The sequence below is a fragment of the Perca flavescens genome, chromosome 18 (genome assembly GCF_004354835.1).
Source record: "Perca flavescens isolate YP-PL-M2 chromosome 18, PFLA_1.0, whole genome shotgun sequence".
NCBI classification, from domain to species: Eukaryota; Metazoa; Chordata; class Actinopteri; order Perciformes; family Percidae; genus Perca; species Perca flavescens.
In genome coordinates this window covers 16,978,147-17,004,267 of record NC_041348.1, presented here as the reverse complement: position 1 = coordinate 17,004,267, position 26,121 = coordinate 16,978,147, and the positions used below count along the sequence as shown (strand labels likewise).

Here is a 26,121-nt window from a genome sequence, read left to right as displayed (position 1 = left end):
GAGTTAGATTTCACAGGGCAGAAGCCAGTTGGTAGATTTTATACAAAACATTTTGCAGTGTTTGCATGTCCTTTACTGCATATGATTCATTAAAATAGTAAAAAAAAAGTTAAATAACATTCATCATTAATAGTTGATTTCAAAAGGCACCTAAATTGTTTTGCATTTTGTGATTTTTCAGTTGAATAAAAAAACTATTTTCCATTCATATATTTCATCATTGAGGATTTCTTTAAAAAAAAATGTAAAATCTCGTCTCGTCTCGTTCTCGTGAACCCAATCTCGTGATGTGTCTCGTCTCGTGGAGTAAGCGTCTCGTCACACCCCTAATAATTACAAAGGAAAATATTACTGAAAATGCGCTTCAGGTGTTTGGATAGGTCAGGAGGCACTTTACAGTACAGTCCTCAAAAAGTCACAGCATTCTTTGTGGCTTTTTCGTTGTGATTTACACAACATTTCCATGAATCATGGATGTGTTGATGACATAAATGAGGAAATATTAGAGGACTTAAGGAGACGTGATGTTGAACTACGGTGGGATCTGGTCCGGGAGTAATGCGCGATGTGCTCCTGGTGGAGCGGGTGGACGGAGATGGAGTCGGGGGAAGAGGAAGGGGCAAAACAGGTGCAGGTGGTGCGTTTGGAGGCCCACGCTCCATGGCTGCAGCATCCTCTCCAGACTTGAGGAGTACCGAGGGGCCGCAGCAACATCGCCACCCGGTCAAGACGGGCATTTATTACTTTGCCGCATCTCGGACAGCTCCCGCTGGCATGCGCCAGGCAAATCCGCCGTCATAATAGCAATCCGCCATGGAACAAGCGCGCCTGCTCTTAAAGGGAATGTGAGATGACGCTCTGATTGGTTTATTTCACGTTACGCCCAAACCACACCTAGCTACTTCAGACCAACCCATTTTAGATTTGCGTCAGGCTCAAAACTAATTTATCCCGCCGCTATAATAGCAACAGCGTCATTAAAATAGGGCCATAAGTCTTGTTAAATGGAATCTAAAAAATTTGTAATCAATATCATCAAATTTGTTGTCCAATGCTGTTTTTGCAGTTTCACAATTGCTTCAAAGCAAATACTTCAAAGGCCAACTGCTGTCATCGAGCGTTATTGGAAGTGTGTGTAGGATCCATACTGAGGGCAAAAGGAAAACAGTGTTGTACTCTTTATTTAAAAAAATCAACCACAAATACAGTCTTCTTGTGACACCAGTCATCATTGACTAAGGTTGTGATGACAGTTAATACTGTCTACCTTTTATTTGAGAAGTACAAATGACCTAAGGCTAATTTGACTTTATCCTGATTGAGGTCTTCATGTGAATCTGCTCTTAATTATCAAAGTAATTTGTCTGAAATAGATCCAATTAAAACTTGTCTGTTCTCTCTTCCTTGTAATATTCAGAGCTATTAAAAAGGTCATATTTTCCAGTCATACGGCCAAATGATATTTCCCAATTGATTTTTATGGCTCCAGTCAACACTGAAGAGTTTTGCCATTATTCTGAATGCCATATTTGTTGGGGATGAAAGTTATAATAGCTTTTTTTAAATGGACTTTGCGCTTTAAACAGAGCACGAAACGTTAGCCTGCACACATACATCTTGTACTGTTAATCAATAACTGATTTATTTTGCATCTCAAACAAGGACAGAATGTCAGCGGATGTTTACTTGCCAAAAACTACTCATCAAATTAAAATCACTGTACTGTTGGGATTGCAGAGGACACGCTCATATAATGAAACACATCTGTGAGCATTGTTAATGACAGAGCAAGAGGTCAAAGGATTCATGGAGTTGTTGTTTGATTTATTGTTGTGATTATGAACCCAAAGTTTTCCATCAACTTGAAGATTGTCGAATTAACATTACCGAGGTGACCTGGAATGGCATTAAAGAGTAATAGACAGACACGAGCAAGTTAGCTCCACATGAAACACTTTGTACCTTCTGTGGGTACACTGCATCCTCTCATGGACAACAGAGCATGTTCACTGCTTTCACATGTTCATAGCAATGGCATGTTTTATTCTCTCTGGACTGCAAATCCTCGAGAGGAAGGCTGTCTGCTGCAAAGTAAGTGCATGATGGCAGACCTGTAAAAGTCTGTGAATCACTGCATTATAAATCTCTTTACTTCAGAGGGGAGGAGGAGGATGAGGTCCTATCTCATGAGTGACATGTCAATTATTCCTTCCTCCCACCTCTACACATTTTATATGTGGCTACTTTCCGTAAACACCACCAACCAACAGCTATCTCAGACATCTTGAATCACCGGACAGACACATGATTGATGTACAATCCACCTTCCTTGTCACCTGGGGCCAGGATTACTCTTGATCTGAATAATTCATCCAACCTGTTTCTAATCTTCATCACTTCAGCTTTGAGGCTTGGGCCTGTTAAATTGGAAAACCTTGAGTCGCTGGCCACTCCTTTCTTCCCTCTGACATGCCGACAGCTGTGATTACAATTAAAGGCATTTACATCTTTTAAAAAAAAGGATGTGGGAGGCTGTCGATATTAACATCAGGGAGACATCACAGTCAGTCAGTGAGGTGACTGGTGTCATAGCAGTACACCACATCAAAACTGCCCCCGTCTAAGTGCTGTTAAAAAGACAAATGCTGCTGTTTGCAGTTTGCTGAAGGTATGTGAGATGCTTAGCTGTCATTTTGTTTGCAATGCTGACACGGGGAATGAAATTCACCAAGGGGAAATTTAGTGACTTAATACTTCACCCGCTCAACCTTGCCAAACAAAACTTGTTTTATTCATCTGTGAGTAACGACATAAATTCAAGCAGTTCAGTCAGAGCTATTCAGGAGCAGTTGGTTTTGAACATTTCTTATAATGTGTCACTTCCAATAAAGAGTTGTTGTTAGGTGGAAAGTAAATTCTCACTGTTCAAAACTAATTCTTCAACAAGACTTTTTTTCACCAATGTAACAATATTCCTCTTGATAACACTCATTTGGCTGAATATTAATCACCCCTGAAGCAGCTGTTTGCTGTTATTGATCAGCAGGGTGACATTGTATAATGTCCTGTGGCTGTGATATGACTTACTGCTTGAATAGAAGGAGGGCCATTTGGGATGAAGTATAATTAATATTTTATCCCTCGACACACCTTTCTGCTGAGATGGTAATCAATGGCTTAACCCAGAGGAGTCATATATTAAAGGACAATCAATGTGTTTGTACCCTGATTCTGTATCACTATCACAGTCTTACCTGTCTTCCTTTCTCTCCCCACTAGAAACAGATTTTTAGTATGCACGACTAAAATCCATGTGCTGTCAAGGCCCCTGAGCACCAACAGCAGCTAACACTAACTATAGCTCCTAATCTGTCATTCACCTAACAGATGAAACAGTGTCCAGCCCAGTATCCTCAATAGCCAGGCACAGCTATAGTCAGTATTAATCACAGGCTCAGGTTGACTGAGAATGAAGAAGTCCTCTGTATTCTCAACTGCCTTTTCAAGAGCATCACCCAATATGTAATTTGACACTGGAGTACCTATAACCTTGTCAAAGAGATAGGAATATGTCATTAATATTGACAGGAAGTTTCCTAAAGTCTGTCAAATACAATCTCCGGATATAGGAGAATTCATATGCTGAATAAAAACAGACATACAATCCTATTAACTTGGACACCACTTGGGAGGAAGATCCATTTTTTTTTTTGATTGTTTTGGTGTGATATATTTAATGAAAGGATGTCTTTGTGCGATTTAAATTCTGTTATACTATATGTATGTATTTAATGTGGATAGAAGAGTCTTGAAAACAAAAAGCTGGCAGCACAAAATCATTTTATTTTATATACAGTATATGGCTGGAACAGGTCCCTAGCATTCCAGGTTGAAAAAAAGGTGTCACAACCTGTCTTTACACATCACACAAACCAACAACCCATCACATCGGTAATGCCATGGTGACATGTACAGAAGAATGCTGCTTAGCTCCAAGGCCAGGCCTCAGCCTTGAGTCACCTCTGCAGACCCCCAAGCTAACACTTATAATTCTTCTGCCAGGGGCCACGATTTAAGACCAAACTGTCACTGCAATTCAGAAAAGTGCCAGGAATAGTTATGACCGCGATAGATGCTGAACCAATGTCTGTAGTCGTAGGTGCCCTAAAGAAAAAGGGTGCAAAATTTCACAGAACAAAAATAAGTGACAACTAAACAAAACATTTATAGCAGTTGGACTGTGTCAAGATATTTGTGCCTGTCTTAGTGCTGACCTGAGTTGAGATAATGATGATGAAAATGGCTTGTGTGTGAGTGTGCATGTCTGATGTCGTCTACGAAGATAAATTAGCAACCTTGTAACCCTGACAGCAGCCAGTCATCATCTGTTAGTGTGAAGCTCATCCCTCTCTCCGTACATCTGTGGATCATATGAAATATTCTACTGAAAGTCCCTCTCTGAGCATCAGCCCATTGGAAATAATGGCCAGCATACAGTATGTCCTCCCTTACAAAAGCTATAATCAGATGATCAACAAATGTGGAAAAAACTGGCTGTATTTAGTCTAAATTTCTGCAACCAAGTTTGCTTAAATTACAGGTTAGTACTAAAACAAATAAGGCAACTTGCTTTTGTGTTGTGTTTACAGATAATGTGAGGTCACAGATTTGGAAATGACTGCAATTCAAACAGTCTGTTTTGAAAAACTGACATATAGGATGGATGGGCACAGACATCCATGCAAGGCAGATAATAACGCTGCAATGTGTTTATATGATGCCATCTGTATTTGAAATGTGAATAACTGAACTACAGTGGACTAAACTACTCACATTTCGTGTTGGTGCAAATTGCCAATGTTCCTTTTCCCATGCCAATTTAATTTTTCAGCCATGGCCATCTTTCTTTGGCCACTTGGGAGCAGCAGAAATAACCTGTAAACACAACACTTGACATATTATCACCTTGTAATTAGATAAGGCAAACTTTCCACTATCCCCTAACGGGGGTGTGAGGGTCCTCCCCCAGAACATGTTTAACAGTGTAGATGTAATTTCCTGTATTTCTGTGCATTTCAACAGGTGGTTTGATACTTTTATTATACTAGCATGAGAAAAAGGATTGGTACATTTTGTAATTTCACCCAGAGGAAGTGATTGGTCCCAGATCACAAGATGAAGATATTAAAAAGCTAAAAGTACAGAAACTGATGTGATGACTAATTCAGAGCCATCTTTAAAAATAAGCACTCTTTGCTTATTTCAGTTTGAGTTCAGGTTTGAGATCAACTTGTCAGTAAGTTTGAGTCTTTTCTCAGTGACTTTGTTACACACACATTTTTACACACAAAACACTGCTGTAGGGCAGGTTCAGCTTACAATATCACAGGTTTGAGCAGCTCAAAAAGTGACAAAGCAGCATTCCAAATAAGTTACTAATAATTTACAGAAATATTGCGTGCAATAGTCCACCTTCCTAGGCCCGATCTGCCGGTGATTTGATTTCGCCCTGCAGCTCAGGCTGGAAACCTGTACGTTTATCTATCCTGCTTCTGTTACAAATCTGCGGGAACCAATCACAAACTGGCTTATCCACCTGGCGCGCTATTGGCGGGTTTATCACGATGACGATAGAGAAGGGAACAAGCTGCTTTTTGTTTACATTCAACAAGCCGGCCACCGCAGCGCATTACGTCACCTAGATCGTTGGTCTGATTGGTTGAAGGACTATCCAATTGCGTACAGAGTCATTTGATCACGCCTCTTGTGCAGAGAAAATACAGAGCAGACTCCCCAGACTAATGTTCAATCTTAAAAGATTGAGCTTGGTCTGGTGATAGCCAGACTACCCACTTCCACTTTCTCTTCCCCTCTCTGTCTCCATGTTTTAGTGAGGACATGTAGAGGAATATCCAACTGAAAAATATTGGCAGATAATATTTTGCATATACTAAAAAAAACAACAATCTGGGCAACATTATGTTTCTCACAAAACATATCTTGCCAATGCAAAAAGTTGCAGGAGATAAGGATGCAAAAAAACAATTTCAACTTTATTGTAAATCTAAACCTTGTTTATCTCTTACTATAACAAAGTCCCATTAGAGGACTCTCTGTGTTGGTCTGAATTTATTGACAGACTCTTAATTTGTCATTGCCAATCACTGATTACTGAGTGTAATCAATGATTGCCATCAGCTACAGTAGCTCCTTAACAGACTGAGTGCACCTGAATAGCCTTTTGTCAAGGCTCTACATCAATACCTATTGATTTACTGTTTTTCCTTTCTCTTTATGGGTGCATATTCTTTTCACTCTAATAACCTCCCCCTCAAACACACACACACACACACACACACACACACACACACACACACACACAACACACACACACACACACACATACACACACTTACTTTACTTAAGCAGTAGCTACCATGCTGAGTCATTTGACATGGCAGTCGTTCCTGAAGTCTATTAGGACTGCCAAGTCGACAATGTCAAATAGGGGAAGAAGAAGTTCCTGGAGTGTTGCACTTATTTAATCATATTGTAAACAGTTTCACATTCAGCTATTTTTACTTGTTGCTGAAGAGTCATATTTTTTTTCAACTTCACATTATTGTAGAATAATAGTAACTGCTAACAAATGTACTATTCATAAATACAAGATTAAAAAAGGCATACTAATATATTTTATATTTACATTTGAATTAAGAAATGTAAGGGTAGTTTATTAATAGTTCTAGTAATAAAGGTCTAAAACCTTTTTTTTCTCACTTTTTCCACTGCTATATAAATGAATGGCATAGGAATTAACTTTAGACTGTAACCAGAATAGAGACGGTGAAGTAAGGATTCATGTATAGCAAAATTCAGTATGAGGGAGGAAAACTATTTAATCAGCCAGAATATGGTATTCATCCACTGCCATGGTTACAGTTAGTGTTGGTTTCTGTAGCATTTTGGACAGAATGAATACATAATACATTTTGTAAATTGTACTGGAATATCTCATTTTTGTTGTTTAAAGTTAAAAGATGGTTGAATAGAATAATAATAACAATAAGGACAATAATGTGTATACAAGGTACTTTATTAGCATTATTTATCTAAGAATATACATAATTTATTCCACTCAGAACTCTAATCATTAGTTATGCTTAATGATACTGTACATCAAATGAGAAACAACCTCTCATGTCTGTGCTGACAGCTGTTCAATACCAACATCCGCAGCAATGACAAGACAATAGAGCATCAATTTTATTAATGGACAGTACCAACATGGTTGTGGTCGTGAAAGGCCTGGATTTCAAGTGTCGGCCAGTACACTGTCATAGTGAGAAGCTTGGTTGACAAAAGAAATGCTCTGATGGGGATCCTTCTGCATTACGACCTCAGTCTCCCAGAAATCTGTTGCACGACCAAACCCACAAGCCGCACACAGTGTAGGAGGAAGGGGACAGTTGTGTGTCTGATAATATGGATAACTTAAGTTTTACACATCGCATTAAGGTTGTGGTTGCTTATACTGTATGTATGAACATATTTACACATCCGTCAGTGCACCATGCACTCAAAATGACTCCCTGTTTTTAAGTGAACTGCTTGCTCACTTTAGTGTCTTCACCATCCTATATTTTATAGTATGTGGCCATCCATTTTCCAAATCATTCAATGCATTTGATATGACTGTGAACATGCATTTTTCTCAGTGATTAAATATACTGTTTGATCTACATCAGAAAATGTAGGCAGGAAGGGGCGTGATAATTACCATATAAAAACAGTAAATACAGACAATAGTGGAATGCTTACACTCCTTGTAAGTACAATTAAACACAGGATCCTCTTAAATTCAGACATGTTAAACACATACTCATGTTATACAGAATAGTATAACATGATTATGTGTTTAATATATATTATTGGCCATTATATTGGTATCCGATTGTTTAACTTGAAAATATTGATATAAGTATCGGCCTCTAAAATTGAGTATTGGTAAGGCTATACTACTTAGTGTCTTTTGGTACAAAATAAGGTTTCTATAATAGTAGAAACAAAAACTTTCACAAAGTTGCATTATTTTACATACCAGAGTGCAATTAATAAGGAGCAGCAGAGAAAGCCCAGTGCATGCAGCCACAACACTTATTCTGACGGTTCATTCCTGTTCTGACTCCCAACTTATTTGTACAGGAGAATCAATTTGAACCAGCTGTCTTCATGTTCCAGCAGAGCCTCCTGAAATGAGAATAAATAAAAATATTCAAAGTGACAACCTGCTTGCGCATCTCTGAATGCAGCGACTATACTTTGATTGAATGGGTGAATGGCAAATGAGACTTGTGCTCAAATAGCAGAGGCCCCTGATTGGATGACAGATTGGAACCCAACCTTATTTATTTTTTATTTTCCCCTCTTCTTGCTTCCCAACCTGATGCCACAGAGTATCACACTCCTCCACCATTTACTATTCAAATAGAATAGAATAAAAATGGAATGAAATATTCAACAGTGATTATACACATCATTAGAGGAACATGCAATTCAAAAAAATATTCAAACGCATTTTGCCTTATCCTGTATGTCCTCTACAACATACTAGTAAAAATAGCTAGACCTTGGCATGTGTCACTCCGTTTAGTGTTTCTGAAGGTAATCTATGTATTGATCTCTGTGTTACTTGATGAATGCTGTAAGCCTATACATTGATGTTGAAGGTCAATAATGATATTCCACTGAATGACTACTTAATGCTGCAGGCTTTATAATGTTTCATTCATCTACTGATTCATTTGTTAAAACTGGAACAGGATTGATCATGTTATCGTTGTTTCTGTGCTGTATGACGACAGCTGTGAACTGAGCTACAAGATGAATCGCAAATGGTGAGGTTTTTGTTTATCTCAACAAGGGAAATAAATGTAACAAGAAGTTATCTTGGACGATCTCTCTGAGAATGACACTATATATTATAAATTCTATGCTTGATCTAATTTCAACAACTATATTTTTTAAAACTTATATTAGAATATAAGAAATGTTTTGCAGAAGGGTATACATGCAATGTGGAGTAACAGATTTGTAAAATGGACTCACGACTCACTCGATTCCCTGAACATAAAAATTAAATTAAATTCCTGGGAGTCCGCTGGGACAAAGAAAGTGTTTGCTCCCAGTTTTGTCTTTATTATTTTTTGACAGCCTCAAAAGAAAATATTACTGTTCACACTTCAAAGCCACTGAGTTGTTAAGCAGATAGCGTATGCCAATTTCCCAAACAAATTATGTGATATCATCCTTCCCCTAAATTACGTAATAACACCATTTGAATTAAATTACCTCAATTGAATTAGATTACTACCCAAAGGATGATATAGCTTTTACTGTTGTTGAATAAAAATTGTTCTGCGAAGCAAAAGCAAAGCCTGCCGAGCTGTAAATAATCATGGAGTGCACACTCATAAAATACGCTGCTGCTGCAGTATTAAAGAAATTAATTTGACCAGGCTGCTCAGTACCGTTTTCAAGCAATATTTCACTGAGACAGAACATGTAAAATATGCAATTTACTGTAGCATGTGTACTAATTACAGTTGAGGAATTATGTTACTTTCAGACATGATATCACAACTTCAACAGTTTTGTATTGAATTGGACCTAAGTGTTCAAAACCTAAATTACAATCATTGTGGAATTCTATTCTTAAATTTGTTATTGGCATCGCCCACTTTCACAACACATCTTTGTTTTTTTTTACTTTTTCCAGAAACAACCCTCTTCCTTACTAAGACTGGGAAGCCATTTATTAAGAAAAGGTGAGTCATATTGATATGATTATAGAAGTATAATTAGTTAAAATTAGTGCAGTGCCCATTGAAAATGTGCCTGTTTAGAACGGGCCGATTGCTTGGCCTGTGGTATTGCAGCTTGTAAAATTCATCAAAACCAAATTGTATCCCAAAATTGCTTACAGAAGGACCCCAAACCACTTTAAAAGTTGCAGATTGCAGAATGTAATTGTAAAATATCACAATGACAATGTGGAGTGGAGAGGTTTAGTGGCTTGACAGTTAACAGTGAAGTAGGGGATTTGATTTGATAGTATTTTGGCGACTGTAATGTTATTAATTAGCAGTATACTTAATTAACTTGGGGTGAGTCTGATGAAAAGTGCTGTGTCTGCCCGGTTCAGCTCTGAGATTTTCTTGCATTGCACAGCGCTGTGAAGGAATAATCTCCAAGATTACTTTATATTCTGCTTCTGGTTAGAAGTGGTGAATGTAGGCTACAGCTCACAGCAACTTAATACTATATAGTGTCTGGCTTTTGTTTGATATTTAGTGTTGGCAAATGGCTTTTTGTTGAAAATAGACACGGAATGCATGTGGCGTCTGCGTGTGGCGTGCAGGTTACCTTCCCACCAAACACGCCCCCAAACACGGACAACAATGTGCCTCAAAAACAGTGTCTGGTAGCCTGCCTATAAGTGGCATCATGCTCTGTCTGCCACTTGTTGTCTGTAGCTGGTTGTGCTTTGCATGTGTGGGATTCTGAAACGTCCTTAAATTCGGGAATTGTCGTTTGTTTATTCAAAGTCAAAGACAGTAGTGCTACTTTGCACATTTTTTTGGGTCTGAGGTGTATGTCACATTTTAGCTGTCAAAGTGCTCACTCAGTGTGCAGTGTGAGAGGGGGAGTGGCCAGCGGCTAGAATGGCAAAAGCTAATGTGTGCTTTTTTTACTGATATATATTTAACGATATCTTTTGCATTTCTAATCTAAACAACGTCAAACACTGCATTTACTCGTGCCCATAGCAAGACACTTGTCAAGTTTGAAATCCATCGGACTAACTGATATAAGATATGCACGTAACACACAGACAGACAGACAGACAGACAATGGTGTCATAGCTGTTCATTAGCTTTGCAAGTCTGCCTTTCAAAGCTAATGAACAATTACATTATTTTGATCCTGATCCCTGTGTTCAGGCTCAGCAAAAACAATAATGCATCATTTTGAACTGAGATTTCATTAGGGACACAACATTTGTATTAGCAGCAAAGGTACAGTAATGTGATGACAGGAGAGACATTGCATGGTTAAAGGTCCCATGGCATGACAATTTCACTTTATGAGGTTTTAACACATTAATCTGAGTTCCCCCAGCCTGCCTATGGTCCCCCAGTGGCTAGAAATGGCGATAGGTGTAAACCAAGCCGATCTGGAATCTGCTCCTTATGAGGTCATAAGGAGCAAGGTTACCTCCCCTTTCTCTGCTTTGTCCACCCAGAGAATTTGGCCCACCCATGAGAGAGAGACATCATGGCTTTCAAACGAGCAAAGTAGCAGTTGGTCAAGGCCACACCCCCACCCTCCACCTTGCCCCCCCCCCCCCCTCTCTCCCTCCTCAATAGCTACAGACACAGAAATGGCACATACTAAGGAAAGCTCATTGTGGGACTGGCTCTAGTGGCTGTATTTCTGCACCAAGGCTGAATTTCAGGAAAGAGACTTCAGATACAGGATTAGGGGACCACTAAAGCATCCAAAGAGAACCATGTCATGGGACCTTTAAGCATGACTTATCCTTTCACCTCTTGATATACAGTGTGTTTATGAGAGTTGATTGTTTCAGATACCGCTTGATACAAGTGCAATGAAAAAGATCTAACTACATTCAGCACTTCTCAAATTGCACAGCTGAGCCACCCATCCTCCATGGTTATCAAAGTGTGCCGGAAGCATTGGCTACAGTTGGATTTCACTCTTATTCCCATTTTGCTGCTTTTTAGGGAATTGGGTCACTGGAGCTGTTGCTTAAATGTATTGTTCCTTTGGTGGCAAAAATGCAGTCATCATTGTCTTTTCTAGCCTGCCAAGCCTGGATTTAATAAAAATATTATTATAGAATAAGAAGGGGGTTGACACATGAACATATATTTAGCTTCATACAAGTTACAAATGTGTAGTTATAAGGAAAAGACTATGTAAATAAAAAAAGTCTGTTTATATTCTTCCTGAGCAAACTGTGCAACACAATAGTCTCTATAATACAAACAATAATAGAGTTGTGGTGTAATGCATTGGTATTTAATCCTTGAGTTAGGATTTGTTTTTGTTTTCTTGTCAAACTGTGTTACCGAGATCAAGAAGGATCCCTTCCTGACATGTTTTAAGACATAGAAATAATTTCCTTTTAGTAATGATTAGTTTCTGTTATGGTTTTTAACACAATAAAGTTCAATTATCTAGCTACAAATTCTTAAAATTAAATCTACTCCTTTTCTGGCATTTAAAGATCCAGAATATATGAATATGCAAATAGGTTTTATTTCAAAAGTTTAACTGCTGGATACAAGATGAATCCTACTTGATTGAAAGGTCCATTCTCAGTGTATGTACTGTACTGGAGGTTTCAAGTTTCCATATCACATTTAAGACACAGTATGTTGCATATTGGGCCACAATTGGTTTTTAAACTAGTTGTGATGTCAAGGAATCATGCTTGTACATAAATATCTTAAACCCAGAAATTTATGATGAGCACAGAGAAACTTTCCCCCTTTGCAGACGAATGTTAAAACAGCCTTCTAGTGTCAAACTCACTCTGCACAGTGAAGCTCAAACAATTTACTGAAGTTACAATAAGCTGCATGTTGCAGTTGTAGCTCCCAAACCTTTGATCTTTGAAATAAGCTGTTGTTCTTCACTCTTGTAATTCACATATTTAGTATAGTTGTAACGCCAACATATAAAGCAAAATTAAATCATACATATTGAAAGAACCGCCATGTGTCTGTAGTTTCTTTACCAAGCAGCTTATTGTAAACAACTAGACACCATTGAGCCAATTTTACTGTAATATTCCTGTAATCGTAAGAAGACAATGGAATCACTGGAAGTACGTTCATACTTGTTGGTGTGGCAAATCTCTTCTCTTCTGGGTGGTGAGGGTTACGAGGTGGGCAGAAAAAACAAGCAGTTGTTTCACTTGATGGTAATTATGCTCCTTGCATGATCAGTCACAGAGTTGATGGCCGAACCTTCACATACCCCGCGTAATAATGGTGGTTGATTGAAGGACCCATTTCCTCTGAGATCCAATTATTAATTATTGTCTGTCTGGGAAACTTGGAAGGGTTCAGATTTCATGGATTCCAGCGACCTCGCAGACTGATTGGCGGCTGCCTGACAGCGGCTGTTGCTGGTGCGTTAAGTGTGTCCAGTGTGTTTCGTGCCAGTCGACGTGCTCAGGGTAGGGACTCATCACAGGCACTGACAGAGCTTCTCACCTGTGCTGACACTCTGGAGAACCATTATTCATAGCTGTCTCGCTCTCACAGCTGAATCACGCAGGCCCTCTTCAGAGACACTGTGAGTTTAAGTTGTGTTCCAATCACTTAGTAGACTGTTTAATAAATAATCACACCACCACTAGTAAATTAGTATATTTTCTAGAGAGAGCCTAATAATACCGCACTGTATCACAGCAGCTCATTTCAGCTAACTCATTTAGATGAGGGCCTAGTCTGACATTTTCATGGTAATAGAATTGTTCTCACTTTAAATAATTTGATACTGGCATCCAATCTCCTACCAATAATATTGGTTTCTTTAAACCATGATGAAGATCTCTTCTTAACTTGAACCAAGTCATTACCTAAATAAAAACTAAACCTTAATCTGAGAGGTGGCACTTGGAGGCAGTAATGAGCGATTAAGGTAGCAATGCACCAATAAAAGAGGAAAACTAGACGGCAAACCCATATAGATGATGCAGATTTTAAATGAATGCATTATAGACTTAAATGATACACAGTGCATACCTGTGAGGAATCTTCAGTTTAAACAGAATTGTATTTTTGTACAATAAAAGCTCTACAGCGTGCCTTTTATTGGGCCAGAATGCAGGTGTGAAGTGTTTTGTCCTGATTAACTGACCTGTCTTTTGCATTTCTGTTTTCCAGCAACGACTACACCATCTGACATGGTAGACATGATGTGTGACCTCTTTTGGAGGTGAGTCTTCATCACACTGTTGTGCTAGTCATGTGGTTAATTAGGCGAATACTTTGCCTTTGACATCGTCAACATAGACCTTTGAAGTAGAACATGACATTTCTGCTGACTTATTTTGGTCCTCTCTGTCACTTGTGTATACAACTTAATGATGGAGCCAGATGCTAATTTGAAAGTGCCACTGAGTTGCATCACAGAGCAGCAGCCATAACCATCTGTTGAGAATCATACCCGCATGTCGATTTTTTGCAAAATCCATATGGTGTTGCCATAGCAAACCGGAATGCTTAATATCAAAATTGCCATCCACTTTGACGAAATGGTTTTGGGGAGAATGGAAATATGGTTGTCAACAAAAGCCATGCATTTCTGCAAATGTATGCCCAACACAATATATACTTTATTATTACTAGAAAAAGGAAGAAAAAAACACTGTGTGACACTGAATTTAAAATAAAATGCAGAAGTGCCACATGCAGCAATACTTATACTTATATACTCTGTGTCTACAAATTAATTAATTTTGCAATTTGTGTGACCTTGCTGAAATCTCCCCTGCACACCTGGTTCTGAGGAAACAAGGAAGACAACAAGGCTTCAAACTGAGTGTCACATTAATGGTATTTGTGGAACAAGGGCTCCCAACAGCATGTAATCCACTTTTGCGTATATTTTGTTCTCTTGGGTCTTACATCATGCTCATGCACAACATTGCAGACTTCTCACAAAATTTGCTTCATCCATCAAATAATGTGTCTGGATTAGATGGGACAGGTGGTGTCTCTGCAATAGCAAAAGCTGTTCTGCAGTATCTGCTGTGACTTTCAATGTAGTGGCAGCGTTCATAATGTAGGATGCATCTCAACTCCGCCTTGTGTGATTCAAGCCAATAACAGTAATGATAATACAAAGTATTGCTAGAAAATAAAAAATAAAAAAACCTACTACCTGCTTCACTGATCCGAGGGCTTGGTCACAACCCCTCAACAGACACCAGCACCATCCTTGCAATAATGATGGTTTGCTTTATGCAAAGCCCCATAAGTGGATGTGCTCACAGTAATAATAGGATCCAGTTACTTTCTGTCCCAGTGGCTGTCATGTAATGCAGCCCTGTCTTTGATCTCTGCTCAGTCTTTGCACTTGACTCTCTAATTGGTCTGTGATAGGCTTCAGCTTTGATCATGTCCTGTAGGCACACCAGCTCCACATTTCAAATAAAATGACAAACCTCATCAGTGCCACGTCTTTTGTTATGAATGTATTTGTACCTTTTGGGAGATCATAACCATTTTGAGTTGAGAGTTCTGGGTGAAGGGAGGTCAAACCTCTTCTATTTCAGCGAGTGATGGTTTATTGGGGATGGTAATTCTGAGGTTCGTATGGCTTCAGACCCTGTCAGATGAGTACATGTGCCCACTTCTGGCCATGGAAAAAACCTTGTTTATGCTTTATTGGAACTGTTAAAACAATGCATTGTCTTGGAGTGTCTCATAAACTATAACTAAGTCATCCTCCGCCTGTTGCAGTAGATGTGAAGTAGTGAGCATTAGCCAATAACCTAATTAACCATGAACTTATTTATTGCTCCTACTTCTGGGAAGTACACTAGAGAGGCAAGAAGCAGATAAACTTCTGGTCTGTCTCATAGAATATGTGGAATATGGAGAAAATGCCAGACTGCCAAACTGTATCTGATTAAACCAATCAAGAGAGAGGAAGAACAACAGCACAAAGAAGTGCAGTACAAAAGTGCCTTCAGTACAGCTGTAAAGACAAACTTAATGCAATTCATCTCCTTTGTCACTGTTGAATATAAGCCAACTTTTTGATATAATTTAAACAGTAAGTGTGAAAGAATCTGTCTTTTGTAATAACAAGCAAAGTGCTCTGATAAAATGAATTTGAAATTGATAAAAGTGGCTTCAAACCAGAGGGAGCAGCTTGTGATAAAAAAAAGCCTAATATTTATTTATTTAATTTGTTTGTTCAATCATTTATCAAAGAGAAGCATGTTTTTTTTTTTTTTTGTAGAAAGACAGCATTTGTCCCATTTTTAGGTATGGTACCTGATATTGGGTACTTAATTATAACCTGACCTAGCTATGCTCCTTGTCTTGTTTAAATATTACATAAATATATAGGGCAATGGGAGGAAAGGAACCATAGTGGAGAATTAAACAATAACCGTTAAGTGTTATAGCTGGATTACAGGTGTTTATTATTCTCATAAAAATGGCCTTAGTCCTATTGTCAGATTCCCAGATCCCAGTCAGATTCTATGCCAACTTTTCTTTAGAAAAAAACATACAGATGGGCTTGTTTTGTGTTTGCGAGCTTACTGGCCCAGGTAAAAGTGAAAAACAAAGTCCAAGCACAGACACATCATTTTTGATACACAAAGTTCCCTGTGTATCTCAACAACTGGCTAGAGGTTTGCATCCATTAAACACAGACATGTAAAACTGCGGGTAAATTTCAGAAAAGATGCAAAAACCTTGGTGTAAATGGCAATCATCATTGACAAAGGAATCAACTTCCAATTGTTGATTCAACATTTACATTTAGATAATCCAAACTATTGTATTATATAGTATAACTAAAATATTTTAAGTGGAAAGGAAACTCAACCAGAATTGTAGGCTTACTCTTAATGTCATTAAGATATATTCTCCCCAAAGTTTGTGTAATTATCTCTTTTAAGCAGTTTTGCTTAAGAAATATTAAAATTGCTTTGATGTTTGGCTGCCGCTGCCCACAACTTGAGATCCAAGTCAAGGAGTCAAACTGAGAACTGACTGCAGCAGACTGCTGCACACTTGCCATTGAAGATAGACGACAGTCCCTTTGAATAGTGCACTTTGAAGTTGCAGAATGAGTCGAAATGTGGACATTTATCACACAGTACTGTACTTATTATTAATTTGCAAGTTTGGCTAATAATAAGGAAGGGAATTTATCAAATCTTTGAGGAGTGGTGTAACATAATGTTAAAGCTTGTACTGTATCTGCTGCCAATGCATTAGTTAATGTGAATTAGTCTCAGTGATGCCTGAGTTCAGTATGAGACACACTGCCCTGATTCATAGGTATGGCATAAAGATACCCTGTAGGTGCTACTGTTGCTTTATATTTTGCAGTGCTGAAATACTGAACATATAATATTATGTTTATGTGAGAAAAGGAGACATGCTAAAACGTTATTGTTTTAGTAGGAACAAATTATTATGCAGTGTGAGTTTCTATAGCTCCTAATTCAAAACGTCATGGAGAAAATGGCCGCGTATCCATCTCTAGCACAGCATTCTACAGTACAAAACCCGGAGGGCAGTGTTTGGTCAGTCAACCCAAACAATATACAGAATCCCTCATAGAGACCCACTGTGACCAATAGATCAAAACCAGAAAATAAGCCCAAGCATGTTTATCAGAGAGGCTCTTTAGATCAGTGCCCTTTTCAAAGCAGCTTTAGTTTGTCCCCACTGGGCAATCGAGGGGAATTAGATGTCAAAACCCGCCTGTTTTTGAGAGTTAAAGCTTTGTGGGTAAACGGTAAAATCAGCAGCAGAACTGAATGGAGTTCCCCTGTCCACAATGGGGATTATGGTGTGATAAAGCTGCAATATGCAACAGACTGCATCATTTAGCTTCATACACTACATGACAGAGTATCTTCCATTAGAAACTTGGGATGGTTGCGAACTTCATTGGCTGGCATTGACCAGACTATATTTAGTAATCTGATTGCGTTGTGTCAGTATATTACTGAATATACTGTAGTATCTGTAAAATGCAAATGGGTCAACTACAAAATAAAATCCAAACATAATTCATCTCAGTGACTTTAGACAAAGAGGCAAACAGAAAGGTAATATTTTTTTCCAAAATACACAGTTCACCAAGTCCTGCCCCCTTACTATTGCTACACCTCAAGCTTTCTGTTCTGGCACCACAGGTTTACGGTGGCTGATTTACCGTAATTCTTAGCTTGTGCTGTAGCTAATTAGATAGCATTAACATTTGCTCAATTACACTCCAACTTTTTATGTTTCCAGTTCGATTTAAAACAGGAAACTTGTAAAAGGGGTTTTACATACTTGCATACAAACATAAATGATATTGTGTAGACTGAGGCTAAAGCTGCATGTCCCAGGCAAAAAGTCAACATCTTACCAAGTTGATGATTCATGTAACGCTAGAATGATTTTGTTCTTGTTTCGGTCAGTTCCAATTTACTTAACAAAAACCGAAACAATAGAATTTGTTTTGTATTGCTTTGTTTTAAAGGACAATTCCGGCGCAAAATAGCACCACACTTTCACGGTAGCATAATGAGGGTCCCTACATGCAAACCGAAGCATTGAGAACTTTGTAAGTGTACAGACAGTTTATTAAAAAGATAGTTTATGAAGACAGTAGCATTCACGTATACAGGCAGGCGCCATCTTGGGAAAAACAGTCATGACCAGTCAAACCACGAATGCCGTGCTTGACCTATGTTACTGGTTGCATGGCGTTCGTACATGTAGGGACCCTCATTATACTACCGTGGAAGTGTGGTGCTATTTTGAGCCTTGTTAGTGGTATAGAAATAGCGATTTCTTTTTACTTTACCAGTGCCCCGACTACCAGCGTTACAAGCTAATTAGCAGTTAGCGCTAAAACTGGTCACATACTGGTACTCTGTACCCATGTGTTATTAACCCCTAGGTTAATTTTGCGCCGGAATTGTCCTTTTAAAGTCGTTTAGCCATACTACTTGAAACAAAATATAGAGTAAAAGAATCATCCATGAGACAACCCTTTACATTTTCTCTAATCCTAGTAAATGTGTAACAATATGGTAGGCGTGTCTTGAGTTCCAATCAAGCAGTTATTTGTTTAAAATCTTGCTCTATCCTTGAAGCATCCACATTCATTTCTACAGTGAAATAGCATTGTCTGCCACATTCAGTGGCAATCGCAGATTCAGTGTATGGCCATTCACTGACAAGAGACAATTTCATCTACACTTGTCCAAGTGACAGTGCTTGACCTACCTGAAGGCTATTCCATTCATCACTTTTCTTTCTATTCATTTCTGAAGTTTTGTATTTAAAAAAAGAAAATATGTCAACTTAACATGGGCCTTCTGTTGAATTAATACACATTCCTGATGCTTTGTGTTTTGACGTGTTGGGCAACTTTTCGTTTTGTCAAATCATAGAAACCAAGTCACCACTTCTGGATTAATTAAATCTAAGACTTTGGACAGGTTTGAGTTTGAGATAAGGATTGGTATGCATGTTTTCTGGCAAGAGACATACAAAAAGAGGTCATATATAATATTATGGTTACTATTTTGCTATTAACTAACCCTAACATCCATTGCATCAGCTGTGGATACAGACTGAGCATTGGTTTTTCATGCAGAGTCTATGTGGGACATCTCCCACTTGTATGCATTTGACAAAGTGTTGACCCATGATGACTATGATTGATGTCACCATTCAGTATAATGGTCAAACCATTAAGCTGCCAGTTCAGATGATGAAAGTTAATTATCCATCCATTCTGGGACATTTGTAGCTTTAGTGGATAAGACTGGACTGCAGGATCTATTATACAGCATTGGCGACTTTGTGAAACCTTGACCTCTGCCAAGCCAACCTGCACATGTGTATATAAAGATTAAGACTCAAAATATTATTCGGCATCTCCTCACAAAAGCAAACCATGCAAACAGTGGCAACCCCACTGACCCAACACCCTAAAATTCAGCTCACATTAAATGTCAGTTGTTGAACTTAGGAGTAATTTTAGAGTTGGTAAAACAAGAAAAAACACATTAACATCCTGATTTTAAAATACTTCAGCTTGTATATTAGTGTCAAAGTTAAATATTTGACATGATTTAGAGTGCATGTTTTGAGTGTGCTCTACCTCAGTTTGAGGTATGAAGCCCCTGTTGAAAGGCCCTTTTTAAATTATTTAGCTTTAAATTAGGTTTTTGATTATCTTTTGAAATGGATGATATGATTTATTTATTATAAGTAGTTAGAACTATGTTTGCTCTCTCTAGCAAATGTATTACGTTGTTTCATTAAGAAAAACTAGAGCTGCAAGGCACACAATACTTCAAAAGTGTGGATTGATTATGTAGGTTATCACAAATATTTACAGAACCAGAAACAACCAAAGGTGTTATTATGAGCTATCATGGAAAAAAGACTAGCCCTGATCTTCACACACAGATCCTCTTTAATTTCAGTTATAGATTGAGATATGATGACATTCAATACCCTTGATTTTCCTCCTGATTGCATCACACTGATTGATAAATGGTGCACAGACATTCTGTTATTAGTGTAGTTAGGACAATGGTAATTCTGTAGTCAACCAAAGAGAGAATTTCAAGCAGCCAGGAATTGGCTTGGAACGTGATGCAGATTGCTGTGTCTCTACTGTGGTTGGGTACAAAATGATAATGGAAACAGCATCCATATGTTTAAAGGCCAAGACTGCAAATGGTGTATAGCAGGGGTCTTCAACGTTTTTTAAGACAAGGACCCCTTAACTGAAAGAGAGACGGATCAGGGACCCCCCTACTACATATATTGTGTAAAATGAAGTTACATATTAATCTGGTCCTACAATAACTTTTAGGGCCGCCTAAAGCATTTATAGATACCTTTTTTGCATAGAATACAAAGCTAATCAAATAGACTAATAATTGTTGGCATGATTTCATAAATCATGTTTTAATGTTAACCCTTAAATGTGAAACAAATGTGAAAGTCAATCCTTTGGGATGAACGGTATCTGTGGATGGCTACCTTAGTGACTACATTACTTATTGGACAGGAATCCTACCATCAGTGGGGATTTATATTTGCTAATAATATGTTGGAATCATGTTAAGACTTTTTAATTTTTGAAAAAACTTTCAAAAATTAACAATAATTTGGAGGCCCCCCTGGATTGACTCGGAGGACCTCCTAGGGGTCCCGGACCCCCTGTTGAAGATCCCTGGTGTATAGCATAGTTTGTGCCAAAGCTAGCATTTTATGGTAGAGTCAACATGGCATTATCTTTGTTTATTTAAATTTTCATTTCGATCCCAGGTGGATTTCTTTTAGTCAAAATGATGTTGCATTTTGATCAAATGTTGTTTTTCAATAACATTTCACCTACCTTAAGGATGTGAGCATACTCACATCACTATGTTGAAGGTGACACATGGACTGCAAACATTTACCATTCTGGCAATACTGGCAGAGACAAGCATATAGAGCCGTGAGATGGACACAGAATATATATAATTGTGTCATTTCTTTTTAGAGTTCTGCACAGGCCTAAATCTTTTAGATCCAACCTGGGAATGCTAAATTAAAGACCTGACCCGAGAGGATAATACAACACACTGGCTACATCCTCTTCCAACTGGGCATAGTATATATATTTGCAACTTGCAACATACATTAGCACAGGTGACTGGCACAGTCAAAGAAAGAAAGAGAAAGATAGAAAGAAAGAAAGAAAGAAAGAAAGAAATCTTAATAAATTACATTTGAAAATTATTAAACCGAACTCTGAATTCCTAACAAAATGGCGTCTCTGACCCCAAACTTTTTCAGACCACATTACAGATTAAGGTATAGGAATTAAAATGAGTTAATTGTTACAAATATACTAGTTAGCAAACAATACTACCAACATTTTGTCCTTAGGGATTATAGCTCTTCTCTCTCCCTCCCATCAGTCATTTTTAAAATTGTGTAAAATTGTCCACATATATATGTATATATATATATATAATATAATCTACTATAACTATGAGTGATCTGTGATTTCCTGCTTCAAGTCATGTCTCATCCTCCTATCAGTGACTTAAATCTGGACATACCTGTCAAATCTTGTCGCTCCAGGTAACACTAAGTGGGTAACATACAGTACTGTCAGACGTGGAGTACCTGAAGCTCTCCATAAGCATTTCTGCAGTGTCACAAGGCTGTATTTTCTCCAATCTTTCCATTCTCCAATCTCTAGTTTGAAAGAAATGGAGAACAGTAAGCCGGAATAATATTTTCCAAATTAATTGTTATGTGTAATGCATGCATAAAATGGTACTGAGCATTTTCATGTGAGTAAACTTATTCAGAAAATGTTTCCCAAGCCCTTTGACCTAGATTTCAAAGATACTTTTAATATAATTATTTAAGGCTTTTTCATGAATATTTTATGCAAACCATATACCATAAAAAGACATTAAATACATTACATAAGTAAATTATAAACATAAAGGATCCCTGTGGCCTACTGGTTTTAAGACACATGCTGTGTAATTGCAGCTTCTCTGGTTTGAATCCAGCTGGGGACTTTTGTTGCATGTTATTCTTCTTGCTCCACAAGTTTCTTGTTTATCTTTACTGTCAACTGTCAAAAATATGTAAAACGTCAAAAAATAGTAAAGGAATAACCATTTTTTTTATTTTTATTTTCTGCCTACTTTATGTTACGGGCATTGATGAGTAATAGGACTTTTTCCTTTTTTCTAACCACTGTATATTCATTTCTGTAGGTCATTTCCCCTTTACATGACACGTTAAATATGATCCTTTAATGTAACTTATTAAGTAAAACCAACCTGCTGTGTGTACAGGAATTGTATAACACTGTGGCAGCATAGGTGCACCACATCTCATAACATCTGTATGTATTCAGGACTTGTCACAATGACATTAAAGTGCTTCAACATTACACATTTACAAGTGACATTAATTTAGCCTCTCACAGGCAACTGAGTTATCAGTGTTTCTGCCCTGTGAATACTGGTCACTGCTTTGTCACTGAACGCATGCAGTATTTAAGAAGAAATATATAGATGCTGTGCACTTTGTTCATTGTTAAATGCTGTTTGTGTGGAAGACTATTACTGGCCCATGTGAGAAATGTTTCTATTGTAACTTGGAAAAGTGGTTAGAAAGACATATTGCATTTTGAAACATTAGAAGCCAAATGTTCACTTCTGCACAATAACTAATTATCCTTTTGAAGATAAAAATAGATCATTGTTGATGTAATGGATTAAATGGATACCAAAGCAACTGCACTTCTCCTATGCAGACATGTCTGGTTAATTGAACTCCATGTCGATGTGCCCTTTGCACATCTCCCCTGGACCATTCCCCCCTTGCGTAGGTTAATTGAACCACACAGAGCGATGGCTTCTTCTCAGATCTGCACGTAAATGGGTCGTATTTCACGGTCACATGGCAACTTTATAAGAGCAATCGTGTCACAGGTAGATGAACCCTGTTTTTTTAATAGAGCATTGTAATTGTGGGATAATTAACCAATGCAGTGACAATCTTTAGCCATTTACTTATTCAGTCATTTGCATTCATGAGGCATTTCTGCTGGGTTTTAGAGAGCAGGTTCAATTAATATTCAGACATATTTTCAGTAAAACACTTAAGTGGAGATGGAGTGAATACAGCTTTTTCAAGCCTTTGAAGTGGAAGCAAAGAACAACTTGATTAAAGCTCTTACATTTTCAAATATCAAAATTTGTGGTTTTCTCACCTATAAAACACAACATTAGTAAATGTTCAGCATCATTGGTTTCTGGATATTGAATACAACCTTTGTTTTTATTTTACGTGTATAATGCAGCTCCATTAGTACGTAAGTGTAATCTACTGTTGCACTAGCTATTCTCTGTTGTATAATCAATCAAACCACTTATCAGTCTATAATATGGATAAGATGAGGACATCATTAAATTCCACAAGGGACCTTTTAAACATGTCTGCTTCACAGACAGAATACATGCCCTGCAAAATAAGCCTGACCCCACAAATAACATGCAGCTGTTCATGAAAGGGGTACAATCTCATTGAACTACTGACACTCAGATTGCAGTGAGGAATTATGTGCTTGTTTGACACGTGGCATTTCAAACTAAAGGAAATTACTTGCATCATATTGATTGTGCTGGTGTGGGAAAGCGTTTGTCATGGAGAAGGGGACTTACAGCTACATGTGCATTATGTCTTTACAAAACAGCCCTGATCTGTGCAAAGTGTATAATATGTCACACCACAGGGAGTACTGAGAAATCATTTGTTTGAAAATCATGTGATTGGGACACAAATACCGAAATGACAATTGTTATAATAGTGCTAATAATTTAGACAGGAAATGAAAGAGTCGGTGCATCATCCTCTCGGCGTCCTCCTGCCACAGAGCCTCCGTCAACATGCCCACACCACGAGTACACCTCCGAAACTACGATGTAGGCAGCGGCCCTATGAGTGGGACTCCGACAAGCAACGTTAACATTTAGCAAACAAACTAATGTAGTGGTACATGCTTGTGTACTGAAGTTAAAGGTCCCATGACATGGTGCTCTTTGGATGCTTTTATATAGGCCTTAGTGGTTCCCTAATACTGTATCTGAAGTCTCTTTCCCGAAATTCAGCTTTGGTGCAGAACTACAGCCACTAGAGCCAGTCCCACAATGAGCTTTCCTTAAGATGTGCCATTTCTGTGTCTGAAGCTATTGAGGAGGAGAGAGGGAGGGGCAAGGTGGAGGGTGGGGGTGTGGCCTTGACCAACTGCCACTTTTCTCGTTTGAAAGCCATGATGTCTCTCTCTCATGGGTTGGCCAAATTCTCTGGGCGGGCAAAGCAGAGAAAGGGGAGGTAACCTTGCTTGTTATGACCTCATAAGGAGCAGATTCCAAAACACCTCATCTGAGCTTTCCTTTTCTCAAAGGCAGAGCAGGATACCCAGGGCTCGGTTTACACCTATCGCCATTTCTAGCCACTGGGGTACCATAGACAGGCTGGGGGAACGCATATTAATGTTAAAAAACCTCATAAATTGAAATTTTCATGCCATGGGACCTTTAAGTTACCGTTTATGTGCGCTGTGACTTAGTCCTATAAAGTCGCACTGCTTTATTGTGTTGGTTACATTTTTTTCCTTTGTGCTTTTCTGTTCCTTTGTTGGAGCTGCAGTGGCTCAGGAGATGAGTAAAAAAAGTCACAAAACTGAAAAAATAAAATATACAATTGGTCTCGAAAAAAGTATCATTTAGGAATAAGTATCAAAGTCAAGGTATCAGTGTCGATATCGACATTTTTTTTAACGATACCCACCCCTACTAGTAGAGTCTCCTATAATAAGACAAAATAACATAACATTACCTTACCCTTAAGCATCCACTTATAACAAGTCCAAGGGTTAAAGTCTTGTCACCACAGAATGATCAAAGAGAAGGATTGCAGAGAAAAATGATGAAATGAGACGAGATAAGAGAAGAAAAGGGATTTTAAAAGCAACTACAATAAATAGAGGGCATGAGGGTATGATGAAAGGTTGAGCATTGGTCCGCTTGAACATCAAAGCTGAAAGAGCTTATAAATACATAGGAAGGAACTGCTGTACATCAGTGTTCATTGTTTGATTATCCAAATCCATTATGTATTCTGTTTGTTACTTTGTGAGGTTTCTTTTCACTGTGTTTAGCCCTTCTAAGTAGAAAAGTTTGTTTTTCACCCTTGATGGGTGTCTGTCCATTTTCATTTCTGTCTTTGACAGCAGGCTTGTCAGGCTTTAAGAGATAAGAAAGTAAGAAAGTCTGTTAATAATATTGGCACCTTGTGTCTTATTGGCGTCCAAATTAAATCCAGAACATTAAATTAGATGCTTTATTTTGTTGTTGTCACGCCCTCAGATTTATTACTTTTCCCGAAAAAGGCAGCAAAGTTTAGCATTTTCTCTTTCAGAAGCCTCCATGAGCTATTATTAGAGTCAACTGTCTGAATTGACTCTGCATTTAGTTAAAATAGTGGCATTAGGATGGCAACAAATGTGCCGACACATCTTGGCACAGCAGAGGAGCTTGTTCCTGACGCACCTTTGTTCATTACTGCAAATGGCCACTCTTGGCTTTTGTACCACGCCAAGCCGCCAGCCAGTCGAGCTGAATTTATTTATGCAAACTCAAGTGCTTTCATTCCAGGTTTAAAAGCCAAGTGTGGCCTATTCCTTCTGCCCTGTGCTTTAGGTATCATTACAAAGAGTCTACAGTATAAAGGT

General features: G+C 38.2%; 1 protein-coding gene across 1 annotated transcript in view; it reads left to right on the top strand.

The window, feature by feature from the left end:
- The window catches only part of baalcb (BAALC binder of MAP3K1 and KLF4 b), a 94,710-nt gene that overhangs the window by 43,095 nt on the left and 25,494 nt on the right, over positions 1 to 26,121 (top strand). Inside the window, exon 4 of the mRNA XM_028604598.1 lies at positions 13,983 to 14,034. The gene's annotated coding sequence lies outside the window, so the exon portion shown is untranslated. The remainder of the gene's footprint in view (positions 1 to 13,982; positions 14,035 to 26,121) is intronic.